The sequence below is a fragment of the Phoca vitulina genome, unplaced genomic scaffold (assembly GCF_004348235.1).
Source record: "Phoca vitulina isolate PV1807 unplaced genomic scaffold, GSC_HSeal_1.0 scaffold56, whole genome shotgun sequence".
In the NCBI taxonomy this organism is placed as follows: Eukaryota; Metazoa; Chordata; class Mammalia; order Carnivora; family Phocidae; genus Phoca; species Phoca vitulina.
This window is the reverse complement of record NW_022589759.1, coordinates 9,229,308-9,253,292: the sequence shown is the minus strand read 5'-3', so window position 1 is coordinate 9,253,292 and position 23,985 is coordinate 9,229,308. Positions and strand designations below refer to the sequence as shown.

Genomic DNA, 23,985 nt, shown 5'->3' with positions numbered 1-23,985 from the left:
GTCTTTTAAATGTTGCTCTTTTACAGTTATACATTTCTAATTGTTGCTGTAAATGCATTATCACTTTGAAATTAATTAATTTTTCCATTTTGGCCGCCTGCAGTATAATAATCACTAATGAGAAACTCATAGGGATTAATCTCAGCACAGCGACCCCTACTGGTAAATCTGTGTCTTTGGCACCTTGTCCCCTTGAGGTCTGGAGGGCAGGACAGGTGGATGAGGAGTCTGTGAGGGAAACATTTGTCTCCCTTCCCACCAATTTTTGTAAAAATAAAAATAATACAAATGGGAATAGGATTTTTTTTTAAGAAAGCTTTACGCCCAGTGTGGAGCTTGAACTCACAACCCAGAGATCAAGAGTCACACTCTGTACCTACTAAGCCAGCCAGATGCCCCGGGAATAAGGGTGTTTTTAAATATTGTTTAAAAAATATACAGGATTCTTTAACTGCTTTTGAAACATCTTAAAGGAAACTAAAGTTTGACGGGAGCTTTCTGATAATGAAGTCACATCCATCATGTGTATTTTCCTGTCTTTCTAGCTTTCTTTTATGCTGTTAAAATACTCTAAAGTTGTATTTTGTGTATGTATGTATGAATATACATTGTAAGTGTATATAAAGTATTCATATATAGGTTTTTCTCCAAGTAATGTAATTCACAAAACCAGACCCAGTGATAGGAAAGATGTTCAAGGGTAATTTTGGCTGTTGGTGATTGTTGCCATGTGTGTTGACTTTAGATTCCTGCCATACTTCCAGGTAGGATGCGACTTGGCACTTTAGGCCAGACATCGTGATGCTTTATGCCTCGGCATGTGTGTCTTCATTGATTCCTCACAACGGCTCTGCAATTTTAGAACCATTACCCTCCTCTTGTAGTTAAAAAGCACAAAGGACTTGCCCAGATCGCAGACCCTTCAGGGGCTCCTCCTGAGTGCACTTGTTCAGATCACCACAGCACCTCTGCCTTGTAGATCTCTCCTTGTGCACTTAGGTTTCCTTTTAAAATGTTTGAAAGTACCTTCATGAACTTAACCCTCAGCCTTCTTAGCGCCCCCTCCGCCCCCCCCGCAATAAACTTTCATTTCTGGTAAACAACATCTGAGCTCGTGTTCCTAGGTCCAAGCCAGCCCTTTGCAGATCGGTATGTAAATTTGAAGCTGAACACTGTCACGTGGCCTCTTAGGGTGTTTTGTGTGACCAAATATTTATGTTGGCAGGTAGCAGTAGAAAGAGTATCATGTGTTAGGGTAGCAAGAGCTTAGCAGATGTTTTAGGGAACTGCGTTTTCAAATCATTTTACATTAAAAAATGACTTGAGTTTGTAGAACTTCTGGAATGATTGAGTTATGTTTCCTGTGGCCGTGTAAAGCCAGTCATTGTGCTGAGTTTTAACAGATGTGCATCTACCCCGCTAATGGATGGACCTGCAACGCTGGTTCTGTTGCAAAGTTATAAATTATAACTAGAAAAAGCACAAGATGTCATTCTTCTAACCTTCGCGAAAGCCAAGCTGAGTAATTCTGCCCTTGAATAACCCGCTGCAGGGTGATTTATAGTTGTATAATTTAAAACATAATGAAGGAGATAATAGATGTTGATTTGTTCTTTAAATTAGTGTTTTAGAAAAATACTTCCCCCCATTCCCTTTAAATACCTGCAGCTGACTACACTGTAGATACGATCAAGGACAAAACCCTGTTCAAATCTTTACTGGTGCGCTGGAGTTAAATGCAGGGGCCTTTTTCTGTGTTGGGAGGAGGAGATACAGTTTTCACTGGAGAAATTTCAGCATATTCTTCACTAATGTAAATATTTTGGGACTCCCGAGTGAGGGTTGAATTCTCTTGCTGCTTTGCTCTTGCCAGTCCAGGTATGTCAGAAAACTAGACTCCTGAGACCCCACTGTGGTCAGGCTGCACTTGACCTTTCCTGCAGAACCCCACAGAAGGACCTAGAGGCTGTGCTCTTTCTGCTGAGGTCACATCCTTGCGGCCTCACACATTCTTCTTACTTTCCAGGATTATCATTGGCATTGGTTTTATTAGTCACCTCTGATTCTGTCCAGAGCTTTAAAATTAACAGTGTTTGCTCAATTCAGAGTCCAAGGGATATGGTAGAGTAAAAAAGAACAAAGGATTTAGAATCATTAGGCCTGTATTCAAAACTCAACGTTTCCACCTCTTTTCATTATATAATTTTGAAATGCTTCAGTCTCTGTGAGGCTTATATTCTATGTCAGTTTTCATGTTTTGGGCTGTGGGTTATTAACACCCAGTTAAAAGTGTTTGGAATAATAGTGGTTTGTTTTTCCCATATATGCAGAAATCCAGAGGCTTCCAGGGGTATGTTTGGCTACTGCATAGGCAGCTCCTTTGTGATTGTCTTGGCTTTTCCCTCATGCTTATAAGATGGCTGCAGTAGCTCCAACCATTGCATCCTCTGTGATGAGGTCTGAAGTTAGAATGGGAGGGATGGGACCCCCTCTTTGCACATCTCCCTTCTTTATCAAGGAAGAGAACATTCTGTCTCAGAACCGTCCTCTGTAGCAGATTTTCCTTCAGCTCCCACTGGCTGGGATTGAGTCCCTTGTCCATATCCTAGGTGCAAGGGAGGCTGGGAAAGTGCATTTTTTGGCATTTTGTATCTCTAGGGTGGGAGTTGAGATCTGGTGGCAAGAAAAAAAGGTGGGATAATGGCTTTTGAGCAGGCTCTGTTGAGTAAGTGTGCATATAGAGTTCCCTCATCTGCCAAGTGGAAATGCTGTCTATTTTATGGGGGTCATGTGCTTGCTTCAGCAGCACATATACTAAAATTGGAACGATACAGAGAAGATTAGCATGGCCCCTGTGCAAGGATGACATGAAAATTCGTAAAGCATTCCATATTCTTTTCTGGAGAAATAAAATCTAACCAAGTCGAAATTAAAAAGGCTATTAATGAGGTGCAATAAAAAATGGAGGCTCTAACTGCTAGGATAAATCAGGCAGAAGAGAGAATTAATGATATGGAAGACCAAATGATGGAGGCTATTTTATGGGGTCACTGTGAAAGCAAGTTAGAATTGAGTGGAAGTCACCTGGTCTTGTCTGGTCCCCTTCTATGCAACCAGCTTCACCTCAAGCCACTTGCAGCCCCATTCTCCTTCCTTCTCCAGGATGTTGAAGCATACTGTCCTTTAGTCTAAAACCCTCCTTTTCCTCCACTTTTAGTTACTTTCTGCTCACCCTTCAAAACCCATTCCAAACATCACGCCCCAAGGAAGCCTCAGATCAAGATCTGGTCAAGACCCCCCTTTATGTGCTCTCCTAAGAGCTGGCGTTCAGAGTACTCTAGTAGCACTCCATAAATACGTGCTGAATGAACGAAGGAAGGAACCCCAGAATTTCTCCTCCATAATACTGAATACAAACGCAGTTTAGAAAAAAATAATTTTTGTGGTTTTGTATTTAATGCTTTTCTCTCCCTCTCTTGAAAGTGCTGTTTTTGCCTTCACACTACTGTATCCTTTACTCCATAAAGTAAATGCTCAGTAAATATTTGTAAATGAATAAATGGAAGACGATTAGGTGCTTAATGAATGACAGCCATTAAGGCAGCCCTTATCATTAGTCTGTCTGAGGTGGGCAGGGCACTGCGGTTCAGAATGTGCAGATAAGGAAGCGGATGAGACAGGGGGCCTGGCTGGCTCCCCACAGCTAGTACATAGGGGAGCTGGGACCAGAACCCAGCCCCCACCCCCCCCCCCCCCAACTCCCGGGCAAGTGCTGGTGAAGGGATCTGCCAGGAGGGTGTGTATGGAGAGAAAGTGTAGAGGGAGAACCAAGAGGCTTAGGGAAGACAGGACAGGCTCCATCCCACTCCTGACCTGAGCCCAAATCAAGAGTTGGATGCTGGATAGACTGAGCCAGCCAGGCGCCTCCCCCCCCTCCCCCACCAGCTGCCTTTTTGAAGCCACACCTTAGCTTTGAGGGAAGATGGGCCCTTTCTTGTTAAAGACAAAGGGAAGGGAAATACTCTTGGCTCTGTGAGGCTGTAGCCTCTCATCATGGCATTTCTCTGCCTTGCTTTTCAGCGTTTTCAGTCTGGTTAGGCCTTTGTTCCCGAATGAGCACCCGAGAGGGGAAAAAGTGACTATCTGGCCTTAATATGTGTGACAAATTATTTAATGAACATTTAGCCAAGATTTGAAATTCCCCTAGTTTTATCTTCCTCCCCTTCCTTTCTCCTGCACCCCTGCCAGTGTTTTGGTAACGTGCGGGCTGGTCCCCACTCTCTCACTAGCTCTTTTATTGCTTTTAAGTCCGTGGTGCTGCCTTTGATCCTCCCCTCTCGGTTTCCTTTTCTCCAATTTCATGCTTCTTTCCAGTGGTTTTTGGCTGGAGCGCAGCGTGGGCATCGGAGGCCAGCACGAGGAGACAGATGCCGGGGGCTTGCGTTGCCCCGGGACGATGGTGCTGCACTGTGTCTTCTGCGGATAGTGACATTCGTATGGCTCACCGGACGCGCTGATCGTTCCTTGTGAGGTGGACAGTAATGTGTGTGTTCAGCAGCAATAACGACAGCTCCAGTATGGTGTGCCGGATTGCTCAGACACTGAAACCCACACTCACCCTTACCCCTTCTTGTGACTCTAAGAAACCAGCACATTGAAAATGAGTGGAAGTTTTCATATCATGTGCAGACCTACTAAGTGCCGGGCTCTAGGCTCCTGGGTTTACACCTCTATCTCTTGTCTCAATTTAATTTTAGGGTTTGCTGTAATCAAACAATTATGTGTCTCTGAGCAAGTCGTTTACCCTCTCTGGGCCTCAGTTTTGTTATCTGTAAAATGAGTCAGTTGACCAAATTAGTGGTCCTGTGGGTTATGGATTTTGGAGAGCAGTATAATTCAAAAGGAAATAAGAAAAGGATACTAACGTAGATTCATACTTTTAATTCTGAAACCATGAAAAACAAACCTACTACCATCTACTATCATCACTGACTTTTAAGGAATGGGTATTTTAAAGCCAAAAACTATAAACAGGACCCAATTGTGGAATACATTCAACTTCTGGAAAACTCATGACAGTGTCACCGTTGTGTTGTTGTTGAAAGTGCCGGGCCTGTGCTTGGGAATGACTGGCCCAGAAGACCCCAAAGGTCCAAACTTGCAATAAAGCCAACTGCATCTCGGTTAATGGTCATGAGCCGGAGGCGAGGCCATCAGAAATGCATACCCGTCTAGACTTGCCATAGTGGAGGGAAGCAGAATGAAGGGATCTGAGGTTTGAATCAGGGTGTAATCTGACCTAGCGTATAGAATTTCTTTTTTTTCTCACGAGCACCTGTTTCAGCCTATGCCCTTTTATAAATATACACCCCATCTACTTACATTCTAGTTTCTGTAGGTCTAGAACCCTGGGCGTGGCTTCACTGGGTCCTCTGCTTCTGGGTCAGCTCCCAGGCTGCACTCACAGTGTGAGCCGGGCTGTAAGCATCTGAAGGCTCAGCTGGAGAAGGGTCCACTTCCAAGGTCACGTGCTTATTGGCAGGTTTCAGCTCCCTGTGGCCTAGTAGATTGGACACTTGGGTTCCTCTCTGGCAGTTAGGTAGAGGCTTCTCTCTCAGTCCGCTGCCACACGGGCCTCCCTAGCATGGCACTTGCTTTATCCGAGTGTGGAAGGCAGGGAGGAAATGGTCTACCAGCAAGATGGAGTGACGGCCCTTTGCAGCCTAACCACAGAAATGACATCTTGCTACTTTTGCCCATTCCGTTTGTTAGAAGCAAGTCACTGGGTGTGACCCACATTCACAGGGGGAGGATTTCACAGTGGTACAGAGACTGGGAGGCAGGGGACACTTGACAAGTTCAGTTTCGTTGGGTTTTTCCAGTGCCTTTTGGTAGGCTTATATGGTGGCAGATTTACTCACAGGCTTTGATGTTTCTTGGCCTCATGCCATAGCATGCATCCATGACACGCTGGTGTTTGCCTTGCTCTCCTGTTTGTGTTCTGTGTTCTTGTCTTCTTCCCTCTTTCTGGGCTGAGAGAGGTATCAGATGCACCCATTTTGTTTTTTCTATATTTATGCATTTCTGCCTCATGATGGGAGATAAGATTTAGACCTTTAATAAGAAAGCTTATGAAAAGAATAAAGAAACGTGTGGATTATGTTTCCTAAAGTCAAATATTTATTTTCTTGCTGCTTTAGTGGAGGGGGCCATGTTAATCGATGGCCCAAATTTTCTTTCTAAAGAAACATGTATTGCCGAGTTTTGATTCAAGTTTCAAAAATTGGCCAGAGACCCTGGACTTTTTTTTTAAGCCATAAAGCTAGATAAGGCTCAATGATCATTTCAAAGCCCACGTAGAATATTATTCTTATTCCAGACTATGTATAGTCTGCACGATTTCTTGTTTTGGTTTTGGGTTTTTTGTTTTGTTTTGTTTTGTTTTTAAGTAGGAATGTAAAGGGAAAACAAACACTTCTATTTTGCAGTTTTCAGAAAATATTGTAGAGATTGATTTTGAACGTTGAACACAGTGATTCTGAGTGTGTTCATGTTCTAAAACCTCTCCTTTAAAATGTATAAGTAAAGTATCTTGTTTAGTAATATTCTAATTTCCCCTGTGAAATATCAAGGTTTTTTACTGAGCTGAGGCTTTTGTTTCTCCACATACCACCTTGTATAGAATCTGCACCACTTGGAAACATTTCATCTTTGAGTTTCATATGATGGGGTCTCTTTAATCATTTACATTTTGAAAAAAGAAAGTGAAATATTCTTTAAGAAGCCAAAATAATCCACAGGAATATATGGTGTTTGTTCAGCTGGATATCTTATTTATTTGAAGTACTGAGAGAAATCTCTTCTGACTGCTCAAAAAGGGGAAGAATAAACAGTAAGAGTGTCCAAGTAATCTGAGCTAGAGGGTCCCTCCTTGCACAGAAAAGTTATAAAAAGTATATTCGCCAGATCCAAAAAAAATACTGTATATCAACTACTGAGACCTGCATAATGTTTTCTTAGTATTCTCACTCTTTAGAAGAAAAAAAAAAACAAAAACAACTGTAAAATCAGGGAACTTAAATTTTCTTTTGATATTTTAATATTCCTGGGCAGGTGAATGCAGTAAGTCTGGTTTTCCTTCTTAGAGCATAACAATCTCTTGTTGGCTTTTGTGTGTGCGATGTGTCGTTTGTCTCTTTGTTGACTCTATAACCATAAAAGACCATGTAATGAAATTAGCGTGGCCAAAATCTCAGCGTTAACTCTGAGCACATTTCCTATAAAGAAGGCATTAAGAAGATGTTTAAAAGAAAAAAAAAATACAACATATTTCAGAAGAATTAGCTTCTGGAATGTATCCAGTCCTGAAAATAATATAGATTTCTTCTTTTGTTCTCTCTGTTGAAACCATTAGGACTGAGCTGGCGTCTTTCTTATGCATGAAACGTTGGGGAACATACCAAATTCCTTTATCCTGGACCTGGAAGGGTCTTTTCTCTGTTGCACTTTGCTTTCCTCTCCACCTTAAGCTTGCATACCGCATCTTCCAGTGCCATTTTGTCTCACTGCCAGGCTCAAGGGTCTGTCGGATTCATATTTAAGTCTATAGTGGAGGCCTTTTTCATCCAAAGCCAAATAAAAAAATAAATAAATAAAATGAAAAATGAAAAAAAAATTAAGCTAACCTTTGCCATGTCTTCCATCGCTATGCCTCCATGTTAGTCTGTAATGTTAAGATCTGAAATGTATTCGATACAGTGTGGGAGACTCACTGTGAATTTTCCCCGAATGAGCATATGTTTGTGAGCCTAGAGGACAAAGCCCAATAACAACAAAAACCACAGCTCACATTTATCAGAACTCACCTGTTCTAAGTACCTTTTATGTGTCCGTGCCTCTGTTTCTCACCATCCACCACCAACGGTGCAGGGTGGGTAGGAACCGAGAAGAGCGAGTGCATCTGTTTTGTGGAAGAAGAGCGTCTCCTGATGTTAGCCCAGAGGCTGTGCCTGGGCTTTGGTGCCGGAGACACGCGGCTCCCGGGCTCCACCTCCTTGTAGTGACATCTGTAATCATGGGCACATCACACTACATCTCTGGACCTCGGATCTTCTTTTTCTCTTTGAAATGGGGAGAAGTAAGAGCTTTTCCTGAGGTCTTACTGATGTCTAAGACTACACAAGAAGCTTTTGTTGGGGATGTTGTCTATTATTTGATCGTAAAACACGTGAAGCTATGCCCTGGCACGTTAGCAGTGCCCTTTCACTCCGAATCCCAGGGAGAACCCCTGAGGAACTACCATTCTATCTTCCGCTTGGTAATGAAATTATAACATATTGCTGGAGCCCTGGTCCAATTTTGTGCCTTTTCAAACCATATTAATGCTAATGGTGAGCATGTCAACTTCCTCTGGTTTTTAGTAGCTCTACGTTTTGTTCCCCTTATTCTAGGCTTTTTCTTTCTTTTAGTCACCTTAAATCCGACTTTGGAAGCAGGTCAAATATGAATTAATAAAGCGATTTAGGTTGAAGTACAGGCATATCCCCTTAAATCTGTTAATAACACCAGACCAAAAGCAACTTTATCTTGGTCTGCACTTTTAGACATATTTCTGAATCGTCCATACCCAACCAAAGAGACAATGCAACACGCTTTGAGAAAATGGATCTTTTAATAAAACCATCCTGTCTTCAGGATTTGGGGAAACTTTCATCTGTATTTCCACATTTTGTCCTTGTAATGATTAACATGATACTAGATACTGTTTGCTATCAAGCAGTACCCCCGCTGCCCAGAGGGTAGAACCTTTTAATCAGATAGGTGTGTGTTCGTGTATGTGTATGCATGTAATCACAATTCTTCAAGGACCTAAGAAGCATATGTTTACTACTTTTTTGGTCTTTTTCTTTCTATTTCTTGACTACCATCTTTCTCCCATGCCCATTATTGTTTTCCAGTTAGCTTTTTATATCTTAAATATATCTTTGTGAAAAATTTATTTATTTCGTATTTAATTCATATAAGATGGTTTATAAAGATGACAAGAGCTAGCTAGCAATCACAGTGCACATGGACACTTGCAGACAGTAAATACTCGATAAATGGTTTTTTATATCATGAGGTAGGCATGCACCCTTAGAAAATCTGCTTGTGGGTAGGAGAAGATAAAACTAGCTATTTCAGCCTACTCTTTTGATCCTGAGGCTTTTCTTCCTTTCTTTCTTTTTTTTTTTTTTAACTGTTTATGAATAAAACATTTTAATCAGAACTATATTAACACTGATCAATTTTTTTCATGGTAGTCTAATACAGGGTGAATTCCATTAAGTCAATTAAATACCTTGATCAAGTTTTTAAACTTGATACATAGATAGTTAAGCTGTTGCTTTTTAAAAAAATATATTTTACTGAAATTCTTTTCACCAGGACCTTTCCCCCTGCCCAGATGTATTGTACAGTGAAGATTTCATCATCTGTTTTCTGTACACACCATATTTTACAGCTTTTGTCTCATGAGTTTTTCTTTGTATCAGTTATTCCCACCAAACCAAACTTTTAGGTTGGGCAAATCTCAATTTCACCACATGCAATTTTTGTCACCAAGTTTTTGTGATGATTATTTCAACCAGAAAAATGTGTTGTTTATTTAATAAAGACCAGTATTCATTTCTTAACTAATACTAAAGAAATTCCTCTGCAAGTCTGTTCTGATATCCTAGGGTTTCTCAGTTATCCAGGATTGGTCTCTGAGGATGTTGCTAATCTGATTCTTTTACAAACTTCGGAGGAGTTGGATGACTTTGAAACGCTTGCCCTTTGTATTGTTGTGGCCAGGCACGTCGTACATGATGGGTCCGGATGTCCTCTTGTTGGTCCAGAACAGTGTCTTTCAGACTTTTTTTGATTACCACCAAAGATTTTTTATGTCACAACCCAATGTATGTATCCTTAAGCTTATGCACGTATGTGTGTCTTCATGTATCATGTGCATGTACGTGTGTGTCTGAAACAAACATTTTATGAAATAGTCCTCTAACTGCGGGCAGTGTTGTCTGCTGTTTTCATCTTGGTTGTATTTCATTTTTTAAAGTGATGATTGTGACCCAGTTTTACCGCCCACTAAATAGCAATCTGTCCTTTGAAAATTGCCACTGTAGAACTGTTTGATCTGCGCCCATCTGACAAATGTTCATTGAGTGCCTCGTGAGCTGCCTCGGGGTAGAAAATGCAAAAGTGAGCAAATCATGATCCCTGGCCTATGGGCGCTTACATTGAACAGGGCAGAGATGTCAAGAACGCTGGCGTGAGGAGGCATGGGCACCACTGGTCCTACAGTGTTTTCTACTTCGGGGGTTGATGTAAGAGTAGTCACATGAAATTGCAGAATGGAGACGACGTCTTTACTGAGCCTTGAAGGACATACGGGAGGTGAAATTGTAGACACAGACAAGAGAACATTTCAGGTAGACTTTGCAGCAGTGGTATAGGGTGGAGGCCAGGACTAGGGACAAAATTAAGGATGTGGTAAAAAAAAGACAACCTCAGTAATCAAGATAATATTTAATGCAATATGTTAAAAAATCAAAATTTATGCAAAAACTCATGAAGAAGAAAATTTCTAATTTTAAATAAAAATGTCAGTGTTCTAGCACAGACTCTATTAATGCACATGGATTTGTGGTGAGCTATGCAGGAGGTGAAGGGGGATAAAAAAAGGCCACCGAGGGCCTGGTTGAGGATTTGGGATCTTACAGTGTCCTATTAATGTTCATGATGATGGCGATAAGACTATGATGAGGGGAATGACCCACAAAAAGCTAGCATTCATTGAGCAGTTGCTGTCTTCCAGGACTCATGCTGTGTATCTTATCTGTTTCTCACATTGTTTAAGATTGGTATTCCCTGTTATTGCTGGGGAAGCTTGTCAGGATAAATAAATACCCTGCTCAAGGCCACATAACCAAAAGGCAGTAGAGTGGAGATTCGAGCTCTTTCCAATGGGCTCAAGTGCTCAAGTTCCAAATCCCTACCACTGATGGCCTCTGTTGGCTCCAGGTTGTGTCTGGGCTTCAGAGAGGCCATTTTTATGCCAGCAAGAAAGTGAGTTGGGAAGAAGAGGTTTTTTTTTGTTTTGTTTTGTCTTTTTTTTAGCGTAGAGACCAATAGGTAGGCAGAAAGAGTTGGCCTTTTAGAAATTTTGTAAGCCTATACAAAGGCAGTATTAGGGGCCAGGAGATAAATGTTGCAGAACTAGAAGGAGAAACAACTTTTAATGTGTTCACTGAACAGGGAAGGTAAATGGGCAGGAATACAGAGGGGATATATACATTTGTGGACGGATTTGTTGACAGGCCCATGCGTGCATGCATAAACAAACAAGTAAAGGAAGATACCTGACACTTACGTTTTGTTTAGTGCTTAACAAAATACTGTCCTGTCTTTTCTTTTTTTTTAATTTTTTTTTATTGTTATGTTAATCCCCATACATCACATCATTAGTTTTAGATACAGTGTCCTGTCTTTTCTAAAGCAGTAGCATTAAATTCTTGCCTTAGGGATATCAGCTAGAGGTGATATGGGGCTATATTTTAACATAATTTAAAGTATTTTTCCTTCGGATAGGTATGTTGTTTATAGATGACTATTAGAATTGTGAATCGGCGGTGTCTCAGAAACATCTTGATATATCTTTCTAGTGATGACACTTAATGAATGATGTAGGACAGATTCTAAGAAAAGAATATTTAGAATATCCACATGTGTCACTTCCATAATATGTATAAAAATTATGCCTATTCATTATTTAAATAGCTGTGGCCTTTTAGTGAATACCAACATTAACAAACCATGTTAACATGACTTAAAATATGTAATGAAATTTGCAATGCCATCTGATGACGGAGCTATCAAATTAGCACACGCAGCATTGACTGATCATCCTTATAAAGAGCTGTTTGCATTGTGAACAGAGAGGATGCACATCCCCTTGTGGGCTGGCAGCATTTCTGCAAGCATTTTCTTAAGTGAGGCCCCTGGCAGGATGGTTTTATTCGATGTTGAAATGTCATGCACTGTGTGCCCGTCCTACGATTCTAATCTGTGCACGTAGGGGAGTTGGCATATATTCAGACTGGCTGGTAGTGTTCTCTGTGATTGTGTGTGTCTGTCTGCCCCCTTTTTGTTCGTTCGTTTCTGCTGTCCTCATTAAAGGCCTTAACAAGGCATTCCTCGGTTCTCAGATGATGGCTCTTCTGAAGCGGGATTTATTCAAGGTAGCAAAAGCTCTCTTGCAGATATGCCATTTCACCACTTTGCATAAAACAGCAAAAAGTTTTCTCATTCAGTCCAGATTTGCTCCTTGCTCTCTAGGTTCTTTCACAGTAATGACTCATCACAGGTTTTAGCCTACAGAGCTTCACTGTGCAGGTGTCACTTCATGACTTACACGTTTGTCCTGAGTGAGTGAAGGTGAATTCAACCAAAGTTAGTGGATGGAAATACAAAAATTCTTTTTTCTTTCTTTCTTTCTTTTTTTTTTTTTTTAATTCACAATTATTTTTTCCCCCAGTGCTAAGCTTTCTTTTGGGAAATCTTGATAGCTCTTCCTAAAAGACTCTCTGCTTTTACAATAGTCATGAAGATCACAGAAGGTACGTATAAAAGGACCGTGAACTTAACAGCTTCTGCTGGACTCTCCATGCTGGAAGTCACATGAAAGGTCCCCTTTTCTAGATGAGGAAACTAAGGAGTCCCCCCAGAGGTGAAGGGTACATAGCTTGCTCTGGTTGAGCTTGGCCTGCTGACTCTGTCTCAGTGTTTATCTTCTACCCTTCCCTGTTCCCTGTCCCTGCAGTGTTTTGTTTTGTTGATATAGCATTGTTTGACCTACGTGTTTATTTCATCTCATATATATATATCATTTTAAATTTTATTATTATGCAGCTTTTGAAAAATAAACAGAACGTAAGTCACCTAATTTTTTGGCATTAATACAAGAAAGACAATCTGACAAAGCATATGTATGTTTACATTTATACGTATACACACACAGGAATGCATATATAAACTCATGTGAGTCCTGGAGGCTCTTGGTAGGTGGCGCTGTGTTTCACTTGTGTGTGGCTTGGGGGAAAAACAGCGGAATGATTAGTACATCCTTATTGGGCCAGGGGAAGAAGAAAACCCTTTATTTCCAACAATTTCCATTCCCTGTGTCACCTCGGTATTTAATTGACTTCACTTACACGACTACTTGAAGTTTTCCCAGGCTAGTTGCTACTATTAATTATAACCTAGAAGGATAATACTAGTAAACTAATGGATCGCAGTTCCTAAACGGAGGCCAGCGGATGACTTTGGAAGAACTGATCCACAAGCGGCTGGCATAGTAGGATGAACTAAGGCTCCCTTTGGTCATCTCAGGTGACCACAGTCCTGCCATCGCCTTGGCAATTATGCAGGCCAAGCCCATTAGTTAGAGATCAAGAAACGGGACCCTGAAATGTCAAGAGACTGTTTCATTCAGGTTCATGCCGAGAGAGTTTTCTTGGCACTTTGAGACTCTCACTTATTTCATGTTTTAACTGAAATGGCCTTTCCAGTATTTTGAATGGATGCATATTTCTTCCATCCTGGGATATATCAAAGTGGCCTGGGAGTTAAGCATTGTGGTTTTATTTTTTAAAAGCTTATAATAATAATTATTATCATAATTATTATTATTATTTTAGTCGTCTTTACATCCAGCATGAGGCTCGAACTCACAACCCCAGGATTAAGAGTCGCATGTTCTTCCAACTGAGCCAGCCGGGTCCTCCCCCACACCCCCCGCCCGAAGGCCTTCTTGATGTTACATATGAAAAATTGCAAGACGAGACTTTAGAGTCCCGAGATACAGTACATAACAGGCAGGGCTTCTCTAAACCAATTTCAGAACATCTCAGAATCGTCTTTGATTATCTTACCCTTATTTGTTATTTAGCTGCATAGTAACTTGGGTGTGGCTTTGATGCTTATAGAGATCTTCACTGATCAGTTCTAGAATCTATTTCATTTTGAAAGTCTTTACCTCTCAGTTTCAGTAATTTCTGGGTATTTAGGACAAAAAGCCACAACTCCTTTGCCTCTCATTATGGTTGGTATTGAAGCCCTCTGGGGGTCTGTGTTGGGGGTGGGGGTGGTAGAGCTTGGAATTTCATAGGTAGGTTCTGCATCATACAAGACATCTGCCTGCCCTGTACACATAGTGTTATAGACATTTACAGTCAGGGATATTCAAGAAAGCCAGATTTTTAAAAAGTATTTTGAGAGAGAAATACCTAATTGTTTCTCTTTATGCAAATCCAAAGTAATTTTCTCCTAGAAAAGTACTAAATATACACTTTGGCTCTCTCTCCTCTCTCTGAATTAATCAAGTACGGTTGCTGCTTTAACTTGCTCAGCTGGAAACCACTAGCTTGTAGGGCTCCGGACTCACGCGATGAGTTAAACACAGGGACCCCCGAGTATGGAAATGACACAGAATATTCATAAAGTGAGGCTGCATGACTTCCCAGGAAGGTAACCCTGCAGCAGCCTGCGTTTCTCTAGTGTCCATAAAACCTAGTCCACACAGCAGCTCCATCCGTGGGTGACGGGGATTTTGCTGATGGTTTTAAAATCAGGGATAGTTTATTATTATTTTTTAAGGATATTTTAGTACACACTTTTTCACATAGTATTAAAGCATGGAATTAAACTGAGTGCCATTGTTCCCCTGGATATCACTCCGACCCTGTCACTCTGGCCTCCCTGCTGTCCGTTCACACATTCATTGTGACATTTTGTATCTTTTCATTTTTTTCACATGGGGGGGGCAGGGATGGGGGTGGGGATGGGGTACACTTGAGCAAACGGAAATGGAAATGCATATCATACAGGTGCAGCATCAGTTACTAACCCGAGAAAGTGAAAGCTGCCCACAAATTCTCAAGGTGGCCTTCGAAGTCTTCGGTTCGTCTTTAAGAAGCTGGCTTAGGATGGAAGCAGTGAGTCACTAATATCATGTTCATGCTTTTCTATAGGTTCTGGGTGATCAGCTTGTAAACGTGCATCTAAATACACACTGTTAGCTTATAATAAGTCTCATCTGTTCATATATTTGAGTTGCCTCTTAAGTATGGGCAGCAATATTAGATAAAGCTCTTCTTGGAATACGGTCATCCCCAGAGAGTACACATGGTTTTTCATTGCACTCGTATTGAAATCTGCAACCATATTTTAGGATGGGCCTGTCTATGGTGTTCTCATTTGAGCATCCTTTGGACTGTCTTCAGGGTTACACGGGAGGGACAGGAGAGTAGGGAAGAAGCATTTTGCTGAGTGCCAGGCAGTGGGCCGGGTATGTTTTATATGTCATTTCAATTACTTTACTTCCCCCAGGAACCTAATGAATTGCAGATTATTATGCCCATTTTAGAGATGAGGAAATCGAGGACTTGAGTGCCTTGCCTCAGTCACATGGCTCGTAAGGGGCAGAGCTGAGCATCTGACATATGTGCCCTCCCCACTGCATCTCGCTGCTTCCCTGAGATGCACCCCAGAGCGCGCCAAGGCTTCCACAGGCTCCGGCCCCAACCCCAGGGCTGAGTGTGGTTTCTGGGAGCAGCACCATGGATGGAGCTTGGTATTGCTGCCAAAGGAGCCCACCTGCTCCTCTGTGGTTTGGGAACCCATGGCCGGGAATCAGACAGTGGCGCATGGTAAGGAGAGGTGCAATCCTGCCCTTTGAGATGGACAACCCGAAGCTGGAGGGAATCACGGGATGGAGAGTGCCAGTGGCCTGCCACGTCTGACCTTCCTGAGGGCTGTGGGGGCAACTTGTGCTCTATCGTTTTCTTAGTTTTCTACTCGAGAACCCACCTTGCAGTGTACTCCTTCTGTGCTCTCTCCTTTCTTCCTCAAGTACTCGTGCTTCAGGTGCCCAGATTTCTCCAGCACTTAAGGGTAAGAGACTGGAGGTCAAGCGACCAGCCTTCTGGAAGCTACCCAGTCCTTCTGTAGAACGTGGGCCTGAGTAACTCGGATTTGCACTTTGCAAGAGAAAACACTGGTGCAGCATAGGGGGGCACGTCCAGTGACCTGCTACATCTTTGCTTTTGAAGAACTCGAGAGTAGATTTGACCCCTTTTAGACTATGAAATGCAGTATATTCTGAACCAATCCAGGTGACCTTTGAGGGTTGGACCGATGAGGTGGAGCAGTCTTGGAGCAGTGCAGGGTTCAACATTAAATAGGTGCTTTGTCTGAGTTTTTAGTCTGTTCTTTTATATTAGGAAGTATCACTTGCCTCTCCCTCCAAGTTTGGAAGGTATTTTTCTTGGAGAATAATGCTGATCGAAGATATCAGTAAGGATATGGATATTGCTAATCTCATTTGTCAAATTCTAGGCACAGATGTAACCCACGCGGTGGCTCAAGTTTCATACTTGACTAGCACAGCGTTCATGGTTGTCAAACCAACCATACTGTGTTGCCCTCATGTGAGTTTGGTGCTGCAACGTATGTGTGGAATTCCATGTTTGATACAGATATTTTAAAACCTGATTAAAATGGCACATGGGTATTTCACTCTCCACGAAAACTGTACCTTTCACACACACTTCTTATAAATCAGAGAGCCCACCTAGCAAATTCTAGCTTCTCCTGGGTGTCCTATATTTAACACAGGCCCTCCTAGCATCTGAGTCACCAACCACTGAACTCATATTGTCACTCATCCAAATGAGGAACTAATTAGGAAGGCCAGAAAGGGGAAAAAAGGTAGGAGTGTATCTGGGGAAGGTGGGGAATTCTGGGTTGAGAAACCCATCCGCACAAGCCAAATGTGTGTGTAGCTGAAACTCGAGATCTGATTTAATGAAAGAAGAAATAAAGACAAGCCAAACAGGGCCGGCAGGGATCCCCACTTGGGTACGCCTAACGCAGAGAATGGCGAGGCAGCCAGGAGCCGTGCAAAGCTGTTTTCAAAATCAGAGCCATTCACGGCCCCCCCAAACCCTTGCAGGTCATGCCTGAATACCTTCACTGCGCCCCATGTAAAAATATACTTGGAGGAGATTGGACATGCCCTATGAATTATACCTTATTTATTATCATTGAGCCCTCCCTTTTTCCGTCATGCTTTAGAATTATGGGCTGGAGCAGTTCTTAATACTCTATTTATTTTAGGGGAGGAAAATGTTTTTCTTCAACCACAACATTCATGCAATACCAACTGCTGCCAGTTTCCCCAGCATTTAAGGAAATATTGTTGCAAGGCTTTTATGTTCTGTACTTCAATCAGCCAGACCCAGCAGTATCCCAATAGAAGGACCCTCAACAGACCATTTTCAGCATTTTGCTACAATTAAACTCCTCTGGTTTTAGCCCTCAGGCAATTTAGTACCTTTTTACATATGCACATTATGAACTTTTGACCAGGGTCTCGCAGTCATATATTAGAGTGCTGCTCTTGAAAGCAGGCTTAACAAGTTCCTCTGAGTATTGCAGTTCGAGTCAGTCGTGGAAAAGGTAATTTAAGCAACTTGCAGCGAGGCCATTCAGAATCTCAGCGATGATCCTAAATATCTCTCTCTCTCTCTTGCTCACTCTCCTTTTTTTTTTTTTTTCCTTGTTTCCTCTGGAAGCTGGTAGCAAGAGCTTTCAAAGTCTGTGATTGATCTTTTATTCAGTAGCTAACGAGGGCTGTGATTCTATTAGCGCGCTACAAGGCAAGAGAACAGTGATTTAATGAAGTGTCTAGTGAGCCGGCCATAGATTTATCCTGTTGTCGCTAATTTGCAGTGCCGGTGTGCGCGTGAAGGAGACGGCACTCACGCTGCTCTTAAGCAGGTATTTCCTTAGTAAATTGTTGTAAGGTCAGGTACAGTTTTCTCAGCAGAAGCCATGCCTTAGCTCTTCAGTGTGTGCAGATGACAGCCGCCGTGCTGGGTGCCCACTGAAGTGGAGCTGGGGGATCAGAGGTCCGTCTCCAAGTCGCCCTGAGCGGAGGCAGGAGCAGATGAACTGCCAAGTAGGAGTAATAGAGTCATAATTGGTGATTAGAACTGGAAAGGTGCAATAACATCTTAATACAAACTGGCGTATGTTATAGTTACTGTCAGTTGTTGTAAACTCGCCCGGCCGCCTGGACTAGTTACGTTTCCCTTGATTAGCTCGGAGAAGCGAGGCGGCGGCGGGTGCGCCAGGGTGCGCGCCGAGAACACCCGACCCACGCCGCTTCCAGGGGTCCTGCCCCGTGGTCCCTGCTGTTTTTCCGGCACTCGCCCCCCCCACCCCCCCCAACACACACTCTGAACGCAACACGGTAACCTTTCCCCAGCACCCCGGGAGAACGGTGATTTCATAAGTGTCCTCTGATCGCCCCTCTTGCCAGGCTCAGTGACATTTATGCACTCTGGCTTTGAGGCTCGCTGAACTTTTGTTTTATTTGCCTTTGCTAAGGGGAGGTGTTTGCCTCGTGTCAAATCCGTATCCCTCTGCAATTCTGGGCTCACAGAAGCAGATTTGGTCTTGCTGTGCCAGAAGGAAAACAGGAAAGAAAATAAGGACTCAGCACTGAGGACTTTTGCATTTGAGACTGGCCTTCTTTTTAGAATGCAGGGGGGTATTTCAAGTGTGAGGTGCCCTTGCAGGTGTGGGGAGGTGGTGTCCCTCCGTGGGAAAGGCTCATTGAAGAAATTCCTTTACGATGCTTGATGAAATGCCAGGCTGGCTAAAAAGGACAACCCTTGAAAAACAGCAAATTTACACATGGCTGGAGATTTCTGTATGCTCTGCAGCATAATTGTTCTTTAAATTCATACAAGAAGAAGCTACCCAACATTGTCCAGACATGCTGAGCAGCTGTCATTATTCATAAATATAGGTGACTGGTCCTTTGTTTTGTTTTGAGTGCGGTAAGGCTTGGCAGGATGCCTAGGAGCCAACAATGAGAGGAGCTGAGGAGATAAAGGGCCTGGACACATTTTACTAATCTGGTACATAGTAAGTTCTCAACAAATCTTGTTTGATTCTGCGGTTGTAGAATCTGTAGAATCTTGTTCTCTGGTTCTCACTCTGACCCATAAAACTCAGGCAGTTCTCATGCTTACTTCGCTCCAGGGCTGCCACGTGTTAGGTTAGTTAAGGTTTGTGTTCAGGTAGAGTTTAAAGGAGTGTTTTTATAATGGGGCCCTGTTTGCAGGCAGTCAACTGGATGATAAGAGAAGGTTGAGTCAAACTCCCTGATTTCCCACTGTGGACCTTTGGACCTCAGCACGGTCATGTTCAGTGTGTGATGGTGGTGGAGCTGCCACGCTCCCCCTCCCATAGAATTGAAGTCTCAGCTTTTTGGTCTGGAGATCAGAACCTGGAACACACAGGTAGTGGCCTGTCGTGGAGAAGATGAAGCTGATCAGAGCACACTGGCAGCAATGAGAACCTGGTCAGGGCCTAGGAACAGCTTGCACTGACCCGTCTGGGAGAGACATGGTGTAGGGAATCCTTGGAGACTCCCTACTTAGTTGCACTGGTGTATCCAACACTAAACCCAATTGAAAGGAAGGAAGGAAAGAAGGAAGGGAGAGTAATAGAGGGAGAAGTTGGGGAGGGAGGGAGGAAAGTATGGCCTGAGGTCCGTAATCATGGTCTTACAGTCCACACAAAGCAGCCTGACCAAGTGACGGCCTAGGAACAGTAGTGCCAAGTGGCTAGAATTTATTGAGTGCCTACTCTGTGCCCATATCTCATTTAATCTTAATGGTGACGCCCATTTTCTAGAGGATAAAGGTGTGATTTAGAGGCCATGTCAGAAGCCAAGGCAGGATTTGAACCCAGATCTGTCTGTATTTCCCCCTCTCTCTGTAAATAGGTAAGCACCACCCCATTTCAGTGTGCCCCCCATTCTTCCTGGGGAGGCCTAATTTCTCGAGAGGTCTGGCAAGGGCTGCTCCCTCCCTTTCAGTTCTCTATAGGTCCCCATTCAGTCCCATTGTGGGACACATAGACACTGTGCTCTCCAGTCTGATTTGGGGACATGTTGTTGGACCTTCAATAAGGAAATCAGGGAAAGGAGAAATAGAATCATAAAAATTCTCATTTCTCAAGTGGATGAATAATCTGGATTGGAAATCATACTGTCCTAGGCCTACAAACCACTCAGCCTACCCTGCCTTTTCCCTAAGTGGCCCTGAGGGAAGATTTGGTAAACAATTGTCTGTTTTAGCCCATGACCCGAGCTCAAAGGTTGGGACAATATCCTTGAATAATGTGCGTTTTCACTAATAACCATATGGATCCATGATCTCTTAACTTAGCATGCTTTCCGGGAATGTGTTAATATTTTCCACTTACACAACCTGTTTTGGTAATAAGCTCCCCTTATAAATGCTCCTTGGTAAATAATACCCATCATCAGAGGGCACCAGTAGTGTAATCAATTTATGTTTTTTAAAGTATTCTGTGTTTCATGGATTTTTTTTTTTCTTTTTGAAGAACTGATCTTTAGGCTCAGAGTTGCATTCATGGACCTTATTTATTTTTTAAATGAAAGGGACTAGCACATTAGACACAAAAGGTCACTTATTCAGTGATTCCATTTAGAGAAAATATCCAGAATAGGCAAATCCGTAGAGACAGAATGCAGATTGGTGGTTGTCAGGGCCGGGGTCTAGGGATTTGACTGCTCACGGGGTGATGAAAATGTTCTGGAACTGGACAGAAGTCGTGGTTGTACAACATTGTGAACATACTAGATGCCACTGAATTGTACATGTTAAAATGGTGAATTTTATGATATATAAGTTTCACCTGAATAAAGAAAAATAGGGTAACACCTAAAAAGGCATCTTGTCACATGGGACAAATTAAACTGTTTTGGGTTTCCCCCCCTCCCTTTCTCCCATCTGCACTAGGTAATCGCCCCGCTATTGTAGCAGGAAGTGCCTGGGCTGCGTGTAATGCCCAGGTGAGCAGTTCACAGAGAGGGAGCCCGGCCCCTGCCCTGCGTGGGGTTCTGCTCAGGGCCTTGGAACCACGTGCTTACCTTCTCATTTCTTGACCACGCTATTGATGAGTTATGTGTTTGCCTGTGTTATTAATAATGTATTCCTTGAAAAATCTATGTGCATTATAGTCTTTGATCTTGTCATGAAATTTCAAAGCCAAACATTCCATTTTCTTTTTTTTTTTTTAATTTTCAAAGAGATAGAGTGGAAATAATTTTAAAACTTTTAAAACTTCCCTTTCTAGTGGAGAACTTCCTGCTGACCTCCATCCGTGTTAAGGAGGTATGCACGTATGTATGTGCATGTGTGTGGTGTATGTACATAGACACATACACCCATATATACATGTACAACATGATACAAAGCTTGCTTCAGGCTTACTGTATTCTAGAGGTGAGGAATATTTGAATACAAGACTTACGCATCTTGTAGATTAAAACAGAAATTAAAGACTTTAGACTAAGGCACCATCAAAAGCTCTCTTTTCATTGTTCTTTTATTGTTTATTGACTTCAAAAAGACTTTTTAGTTTAAACTGACTTTAATGTCTCTCGAATGCTCTTTTGTAAAGTGACTTTGAAAACTCGGGGATAATGTCTTCATTAAGTGGAGAAAAATCTTAGGGAAAAATATACTGTAACTTGGCTTTCATTAGAATAGAAGGAGATAAAGCTTTGCCTAGTTAATGTCTGTTTTCCCTCTGTTCAGAATTCCAAGGGAAAGGGGCCAGAGTTAGTGCTGATGAAAGCTTAAAACAGACATAGCACTGGAACTTTTTCTTCCCTTCTCAGAATTTAGAAGAGCACACTCTGTATCACTCTGTGAACGGTATTGGAACATTCCAGGTGCCCCGGCTTTCTGGATGTACAAGGACTCCAGACCCAGTGACACGGGTCACCCCAGCTCTTTCCACTCTCGCCTTCATCTTTTCTTTTTTTTGTTTCCAACACTTGTTTAGGACTTGATTTGGGAGGGGGCTATCTATTCATTTGTCTTCTTTTATATCCATCCTCCCCTTGCTCCTTTCGAAGCCACCCATCAGATCTGATCTCTTCAGAAAGTCTGTCCCCATTGCCCCATCCTCTGGGTACCCAACGATTCCTTGTTGCACTGGATCTTTAGTTTTCTGTGGCTTTCTACCTGTTCCCTGTTCTGCATCTTTTTTCTGCAGAGAGGATCTGCCCCTTGAACTTAGGAATGCTCTCTGGGCTGCCCCTCCCCCCGCCTTTTTAAAAAATTCCATGGGGAGCTGAATGCTGGGCTCTCCAAACCTTGAGGCTCCACCAATGCCAGCCAATCATACTGGCTGCCTTATTCTTTTTTCCTATATTAATAGCAAAGAGAGAATTATGCATAGGAGCACCACCCATCAGAGTTCAAATTCGGTTTCAGGATGCATCCTGAAGGAATGCATTTCCTAGAGGAGCCATCTCAAGGTGCCTTCTTGGCTCCTATTAGAAGGCTTGCCAGACTGCCCCTTGTGTGTAGACATCAGTGATCCTGTGGCCTGACAGAGGAAACAGTATCTTAAAGTGGAAAAGGCACAGGGCTTTGGATAAAATAGACCTAGGTACAAATCCTATGTCTGCTGTGTACTCGCTCAGAGACCCAGGCTGGGCTGAGCCTGTCTGAGCCTTGATATTCATATCTACAAAGTGGGGATAATAGTGCTTACCTCCAAGGGTTGCGGATGGATCAAATGAGGTCCAACAGAATGCAGTTATAATCCATGTTGACCTCAGCAACCCCCTGTAGCCGCCTAATTCTGCATCACAACAGATCTGCTCTGGCTTCTTCCAAGTAGCTAACACTTGCAAAGACTTCCCTTTTACCCCCCCCCCCCCCCCCAAAAAAAAGTATATTTAAGAGGGCAACTTTCAATATTGTGATGTCTTACACCTAATAATCCGGATGGCTTAGCTGTCTTTATTGTGTCTCTCAGTACCTGGACGGGTGGGTAGATTGATTTTGTTTTAACACCTGTGCCATCCTGCTGGTCTTACTCTTTTTCGAATGCTCAAATGCCACTGAGTCATGGGTTTCAGAGCTGGATGTAAATACTAAGAGTTTTAAGTGGCACGGAGTCGCCGCGGGTTTGTTATGTAAACCCTCAGGGATATTTATACCCTCTACTGAGAAGGGTAATTGAGCCTCCAAACCACCCACCAAGATTTCTGCCTGTAAAATATTTAAGGACTGGTACTATAAAGCCATTTCCCTTATGCAATTTGTTTTCCATCTAGGAGCAGGAGAACAAGGGAAATTTGGCTCAGAGTAACTTATAAAAACCAAACTCTTAAGCCGCTAAATGCGTCTCCTCACAATAGCACCTGGAGGAGGGCTGAAGGCAAACAAAAAGTAAACAGAAAAGGGACCCGGGTTCAGAAATTGAGATGACAGAGTTCCACAATGCAGCGCAATGATGGTGTCATAAATCACCCATTCAGTATCAAGCCAGACGTTCCCTGGAAGCATAACATGGAGTGTGCAGAAGGGAGTTTTGATAAAAGGGGCCTAGTTAGAAGATGCGAGAAACTGAACTCCAGAAAGCATAGCCGGCTGCCTGGAAGCCTCGGGGTACATAGCACACCATCGTGAGCTTGTGCTTTCTCGCGCCTGGGCTGCGGAAGTGTCTCAGTGTGTGCTTTCCTGAGGGGACCGTCCCCCTAGAGGAGTGTGCCCCAGGAGCCTGGGTGAGGTGGCACTGGTTGACAGTTCGAGATGCTCTAAAGCAAGCCTCTGTGCACAACCTGGGATGAGAACCAAAGAGATGTGGAGGAAACGCTCAGGGACTCGAACAGATGGATATGCTTCAATTGATGCATTATTAAAGGCAACACTGGTTGCCCACGTGTATACATGACTCAGATATGGTAAACTTGATTGATTTTACATAAGGTCCAATGCGACTGTTTTGGATTAGCAGGCAGTGCTCCCCCAGGTGCTGACTCGGGGACCC

The 23,985-nt window shown here is 42.8% G+C and overlaps 1 protein-coding gene and 1 non-coding gene across 3 annotated transcripts in view; both read left to right on the top strand.

The window, feature by feature from the left end:
* The window catches only part of WWOX (WW domain containing oxidoreductase), a 929,603-nt gene that overhangs the window by 277,865 nt on the left and 627,753 nt on the right, over positions 1-23,985 (top strand). The window lies entirely within an intron of this gene.
* On the top strand, positions 2,791-2,897 carry LOC116623089. The gene has a single exon (XR_004297675.1). It is a non-coding gene; the product is annotated as a U6 spliceosomal RNA (small nuclear RNA).